Source organism: Bos grunniens, chromosome 24 (assembly GCF_055505025.1).
Source record: "Bos grunniens cultivar Pamir isolate PY7600 chromosome 24, Bosgru_T2T1.0, whole genome shotgun sequence".
In the NCBI taxonomy this organism is placed as follows: Eukaryota; Metazoa; Chordata; class Mammalia; order Artiodactyla; family Bovidae; genus Bos; species Bos grunniens.
Window position 1 is genome coordinate 5616168 of NC_141188.1, and position 6748 is coordinate 5622915.

The 6748-nt window shown below is 50.5% G+C and overlaps 1 protein-coding gene across 7 annotated transcripts in view; it reads right to left on the bottom strand.

The window, feature by feature from the left end:
• The window catches only part of CNDP2 (carnosine dipeptidase 2), a 42622-nt gene that overhangs the window by 34181 nt on the left and 1693 nt on the right, over positions 1-6748 (bottom strand). For 6 of the 7 annotated variants that reach the window (XM_086372575.1, XM_086372574.1, XM_086372572.1 and 3 more), the window contains exon 2: positions 5420-5478. The exons of the other annotated variant lie outside the window; for it this stretch is intronic. The gene's annotated coding sequence lies outside the window, so the exon portion shown is untranslated. The remainder of the gene's footprint in view (positions 1-5419; positions 5479-6748) is intronic. 7 annotated transcript variants of the gene reach the window in all.

Genomic DNA, 6748 nt, shown 5'->3' on the forward strand with positions numbered 1-6748 from the left:
AAGACATTACACTCGGCGAAATCCGCCAGCACCAAAGGAAAGACGCTGCAGCATTCCATCTATAGGGTACCTGGAGTAGTCAAACTCTTAGAGAGAATGTAGAACAGTGGTTGCCAGGGGCTGGGGACAGGGAGGGATGGGATTTTATTGTTTATTGGGGACAGAGTTTCAGTTTAGGAAAATAAAAAGTTCTGGAGATGGATAGTGGTATTATTTGCGCAACAAAATGAATGTCGTTAATGCCACTGAACTAAACACTCAAAAACCTTTAAACCATTAAAATGGTAAATTTTAATGTTACGTATATTTTACCACACAAAATTTTGTTTCCAATTGGGAATTATGTACGTTTCAGTTTATTTTTCACGTACTGGTTGCTTCTAAGTGTTGGCCACCAAGAATAAAGCTGCCGTAAACATCCTCGTGCAGATTTCTGTGTGGAAACAAATCCTTTGGGTAGATACCAAGAAGTGCAACTGCTGGATCATATGGTCAGAATATGTTTACTCTTGTAAGAAACTGCCAAACTGTCATGCGAGTGGATGGAGCCGCTTTGCATCCCCGCCAGCAAGGCATGAGCGCTCCCATTGCCCCGCGTCTCACCAGCACTGGGCTTTGTCAGTGTTTCGGATTTTGGCCATTCTCATAGGTGTGCAGTGATATCTCACCTATGTTTTAGCTTGCAGTCCCCTGAGGACACGTGATGCTGAGTGAATTTTTTTTTTTAGTGAGGTTTGTGAGCACATACTTGAATGGCACGAAAACTCAAGATATTTGTCTAATGTGATTTAATTTTCTTTTGGCTAGTTCGGGAGAAGCAGGGGAATACTCATCACTGGGAAAGCTAAATCTCTTAGGCTTCCATGCAGTTAACTTAGGGCCGAGGGTGATCTTTACAATCCCGTAGCTGGGGGAGGGCACCTCGCTTCCAGTCTTGGGTCACTACAGGCCTCAGCGGGCCCTTCAGGCCTCTCAGCCAGCTTCCAGGACGACGGCCCATCCTAGCTCCACAGCTGCATCCAGCCCCACCGCACGGAGCTGACAGCTGTCTTTTTGGGCAAGGAAGCCGACTGCCGCGCTCTGGGTCCCGGGCCCTTCAACGGCTCCGTGCTGGGCCGCCCTGTGCCCTCTGACACAGGGCCCCTGCTCCCCCCGTCTGCACTCCGAGTCCTCCCCCTGGAGCCCCGAGACCCCCTCACTGCTTATGGCGCCTGCCCAGCCATCTAGATTCCCCTCCAGGACGGCCCCACTCAGGGTCTCGCCGGACGCCCCTCCCCGGGCTCCACCTGCCAGTGTCTGAGCACCCGAGTACATGCGCATCTCACAGACCTGCTTCTCTCTGACTGGGAAGAGCAGTGTCTCCTCCTCTTGAATTCCTCGGCGTCCAGCCCACTGCCCCAAGGAGCTGAAAGCTGTCTGAGGGGGTTAATGCTGGGAGACGCTGTCTGGGCCGCGGGCCTGGATGCAATTGCGCGGTCTTCTCTCTCACGAGGCCACCCCTGTCTGTCATCCGCTCTTGGAGAGCCAAGGTTTACAGCGCAGGAGGGGAACAGGGTGATGAACGACACTATGGTTTCTCATAGGCTGACACCCAATAACCTGCTGAGAAGACCCTGATTCCAGAACCATCGGTATTTTCAGGATGTGTATTTGGCAAAGCAGCAGCAGCTGAGGTTTCAGGCTCTCCTGACTTCAGGGACCCAGGCCCTCCAGAGCCAACGGCCTTCTCCTTTCACCTGCTGGTGACGGAGACCCACCAGCAGGACACAGCTCCACGCTCGCTGAGCAGCTGGAGCTGCAGACGACGCCAGGCACGGTTTACTGTCTCAGCACACTCCACGCAGAGCAGCTCGTCATGTGCCAAAAGGAAGTATTCTGGCACATCACTCTTTCCTAAGAGCCCGGGGGTAGGAGTCCAAGGCCAAGTCGCAGGATGCATCCTTTCCCCGAGAGGCGCTCTCACAGGAACAGAATGGGCTGGATGCCCTCTTTCCCGCGAGCTCCACGTGATGACTGCCCCGCACCCGGGGTGCAGGCTGGAGCAGGGGCGCCCGCAGAGGGGGAGGAGCTGTGATCACCCCCATCTCTCCTCTCGTACTGGCGGGAAATCCCCACGAGCAGCTGTGTCCCCAACCAAAATGAAAATGCAAGAAAGGAGGCCAAAAATGGTTGGAGAGCTTCTCAAGCTTGTCTCAAACAATGCAGTGCAAGTGTGTGGGTGGTCAGGAGACCCCAGGGTCTTTATACACCAAGGCAAACCCTGCAAGGAACATGGTGATGCATTCTGTGTGAAGATTTCAGGCTAAACTCAACACACAGCAAAGGCATCAGGAGAACAGCACAGCGAAGGCTGCAGAGAGTGGTTGTAGAGTCTCCTATTCAGTACTGCACAGGAAATCGAGCCGCGAGCATGCAGGTCTCCAGCTCACAGACCCTAACCAGCGTCACTGGTGCCCCAGACCACGGGGCAAGGAGTCGCAATCAGGGCCCTGAGAGTGCATTTTCCTCGTGAAGAGCTATCATTTCACTTCCAAAGGCCAGAAGTGGCCCCGCAGGTTCTGTGGTAATTCTTTCCTGTCCTGCAGTTTGGTCTTTTTAATGATAGAACTGCATTTCAGGCCAAGCTAGGCATGAGCTAAAACCTGTAGTTTTGCAAAGGGCTGGTAAAGCAGATAAATATCTGAAATGTTCCTGGCCTGAGGCAGGATACGACAATAAATGATTGTGAGATGTTCAAACACTCCACCTGCTTACTCCCAAAGTGGGCAATTCCAACATGGAAACAGGAATTAGAAAATCACGCTTAGGGACTTCCCTGGTGGTACAGCGGATAAGATCTACCTGCGAATGCAGGGGACAGAGTTCAGTCCCTGGTCTGGGCAGCTTCCACATGCCACAGGGCAACTAAGCCCACGCGCCACAAATACTGAGCCTGCATGCTGCCACCGCCGAAGCCCACGCGTCTAGAGCCCGTGGTCACGATAAGAGAAGCCACCCCCACGAGAAGCCCGTGCGCTGCAAGGCAGGGCGGCCCTGCTCGCCGCAACTAGAGAAAGCCTCGTGCAGCAGCAAAGAGCCAAATATGAATCCATAAATGTTGTTTAAAAAAGGAATATCACACCTAGAAGCAGGTAAGTTGGCCTCCAACCCTGTACTCCCACTAACAGTTTTTTTTTTTTTTTTTAAGTGTATTACTCTCTTCTGTAAAGTATTAGATAACATTCACACGCTGCCAGGTTGCTGGGAGAACTGTATGAGTTAATATGTGGGAACATATCACGTATTATACACACTGAGGTCTATTTGTTGTTGTCAAAGTCCTTTTAGGAAAAAAAGTACTTTAATAAGCTCATACAAATGTAGTAGGGAAAGCCGCTCAGTCGAGTCATTTATGAAAAGTGAAAGTTGCTTAGTCGTGGCTGACCCTTTGCGACCCCATGGACTATACAGTCCATGGAATTCTCCAGGCCAGAATACTGGAGTGGGTAGCCTTTCCCTTCTCCAGTGGATCTTCCCAACTCAGGGATCGAACCCAGGTCTCCTGTATTGCAGGAGGATTCTTTACCAGCTGAGCCACAAGGGAAGCCCCCAAAATGTAGTAGAATTGAGCACTCAGCTCAGTTCAGTTCAGTTCAGTTGCTCAGTCGTGTCCAATTCTGTGACCCTATGGATGCCAGGTTTCCCTGTCCATCACCAACTTCCAGAATTGAGCACTGCTGCTAAGTCACTTCAGCCGTGACCAACTCTGTGCGACCCCATAGATGGCAGCCCACCAGGCTCCCCCATCCCTGGGATTCTCCAGGCAAGAACACTGGAGTGGGTTGCCATTTCCTTCTCCAATGCATGAAAGTGAAAAGTGAAAGTGAAGTCACTCAGTCATGTCCGACCCTCAGTGACCCCATGGACTGCAGCCTACCAGGCTCCTCCATCCATGGGATTTTCCAGGCAAGAGCACTGGAGTGGGTTAATAAACCTATATATCTAGTACAATTATAGCCAAATCTATAGAATTTTACTCTTTCTTCCAGGAAAGGCCTGTAAGCAAAATATTCATACTCTGTTCTCAGTGACAAGTTCAACCGTCAGTAGATGAGTTCAGAACCCAGAGGATATGTTCAAACACATTCCTAACCCCATGACGTGCCTGGATCTCTCCATTTAGCCTAGGGAAATCAGAAAGATATACTTCTGTGTTAAAAGCACTTTCTCAAGAAAAATTCCACGGGGAGCTCAAAGTTTTCTGATATTTCAGAGGAAAAGCTTGGAGGCATATTCCACTCACTTTTTAGCAGTTCTTTAAGCACCTCCTGTGACTAAGGTACCCGATTAGATGCTGGGAGACACAGCCCTTACCCTCAAGTAGCCTCTGGTATAATGGAGATTAAATGAACACATACAGTGCCGTCTAACTGCAGAGGGAGAACAGACACACCCTGGTTACACGGGCTTGCTTTAGTGCTGCCTGAGTGTGGGCACAGGGCCCTGCGGCCCGGGTCCCTTTCTTCGGCTCAAAGGACTCCTTGCCTCGTCTGGTTATAAAGAGCCACGCTTCCACCTCCTTCAAGACAAAGGAAAACCACCTTGTGCATTTCTCTGTGAGCAGAGCGTGACTGGCGGGATCATTGCCCTCAAGCCTGTTCTAAAGTTATGACTTCAGTTTTCATAGTTTGGGTAAGGGAGTCGGGGAAAGCAGCTCTTGGATTTCATTGTTTTTTTTTTTTAGGAGTCAAACATTATTCAGATCAACTGGAAGTGAAGCCTGCACTGGGCCAAGCCATTCCCAGCATGGCTCTGCCTGAACCTAATCCTGACCTGCAGCACCCCGGCCAGGCCCCCCCAGGCTGCCAGGAGCTGGGAATTCCTGCTGGTGCGCCGGGCAGGCAGGACTCAGGGGAGAGGAGACCAGACTCGTTTTTCCTTGTTGGTTAAGCCAAAGCTTCATGTTTTATTCTTAGTGTAATTATTTTAGTTGTCTGCTGCTCTAGCGGAATATCTAGTACCAAGGGTACAGCTGGCCTGTAAGGCACCATCATGTGAATCCCCAGAAAAGCCCTCTTTGCCCAGGTCATTTAAAAAGGCACCCCCTGTGGGCGGATGGAGCCCCTAGGCCCGGTGGCCTGAGCTCTGGTGACCCCAGCCCCATCCAGCCCTCCTTGGCTTTGTGCAGTGTGCAGACTGAACAACAGAGAGGCAGCCAGCTTAGGTTCTGTATTGTAGGCTCTAGAGAGAACCATCACTTCTGTATTAAAACAACACTCATGTACGTCAACTATATTTCAATTGAAAGAATGCTGAATGTTTAAATGCTCTCTTTACTGTGGGATTATCTTTTTCTTTTTTCAGTATACTTTTCTTTATAAAATTCCCAAAGAAGTATTATTAAAAATGTATCTTAAAAACGTACCAAAGTAGAACTTACCTTGAAAATCCTATGTTAGTTTTGATTTCATGTTTTGCTTTTCCCTGTGGTTTTCATTCCTAGATTTTAAAGGATAAGTGTTAACATTTCTTTATCTGAATCTTCTTCCTATCCTTGCCGCATCCCATAAAATTCCTGGGAAAGAGAATCAGCTTTACATCATCAAAGAGATTTTAAAGGATGCCTTCTTTGCTCCATGACTGTTTTGAAAGAAAAGACCAAGTTCTGACACAGCGGCCTAGAGAAATATCCCCATGGGGTTCTTCTGGTGGATGGGTTTCCCAGGTGGCTCAGTGGTGAAGAATATGCCTGCCAATGCAGGAGATGTGGGTTCGATCCCTGCGTCGGGAAGATCCCCCGGAGAAGGGTATGGAAACCCACTCCAGTATTTTTGCCTGGGAAATCCCATGGACAGAGGAGCCCCGCAGGCTACAGTCCATGGGGTCACAAACAGCTGGACAAAAACAAGAAGGAACTCGAACAGGCACTACTGCGACCAGGGGAGTGAACCCAAATGCCAAGTGTCTATTGCATTAGGGAATAGTTGCTGTGTACCCAAAGTGTTCCTTAGGGCTGAACATTTAATTGGATGTTTCATAATTCCTGGAGACTCCACCAGTGAGCCATGAAACTCAGAGCGAAACCAGAGAGTTGCAGAACAGACTATGTTAAGAAGCCAGCTTCTCAGGGGTAATTACAGGATGCTTCATAAGGGTGAAAGCAATTCTCTTAGCTCCTTGCTGCGGGTGGGGTGGGGAATTGGTGAAATTCAGGCGCAGCGCCGTCGGGTGGGGTCTGACCTACCAGGACGCGTTGCCTGTACAACAGGCGGTGAATAAGCTTTTGTTGAACTTCTGGGGCGGGGCGGCTTTCACGGGCCTTCAGCTGTGACAGCTGACCCGCCCAGGACTCTGTCTCTTTAGGGGACAAACGCTTACAGGGAGCGTAGAGCCGCTGCGGAGGGGTAGGGGCGGGCTGGCAAGAACCAAGGACAGTTCTGCAGGCCGGGGCTCCTGCCCACTCTATGTAAACCACTGCCGCTGGACGTCGAAGCTTGCTCCCCAAAGGCCGCCGCAAATACACATACATGCAGACTTAGATACACACTCGGGGAACACTTTCTTCTCCACTGGCTAAGGGAATCGGTTAGAGAGTGCGGTGCTTTTTTCACCCCAGGAAAGGCGGTCCTGGAGTTCTGGGCAGCCTTGCCGGGCGGCCGTGGGATTCAGGAGCTGCCTAGAAAGGGTGGGCGGGGGTCTCCACGACGTTCGCAGTCTGTCCTGGACTCCCGATTCGGAACCTCACCCCGGGGAGTGCTCGGAGGAGACC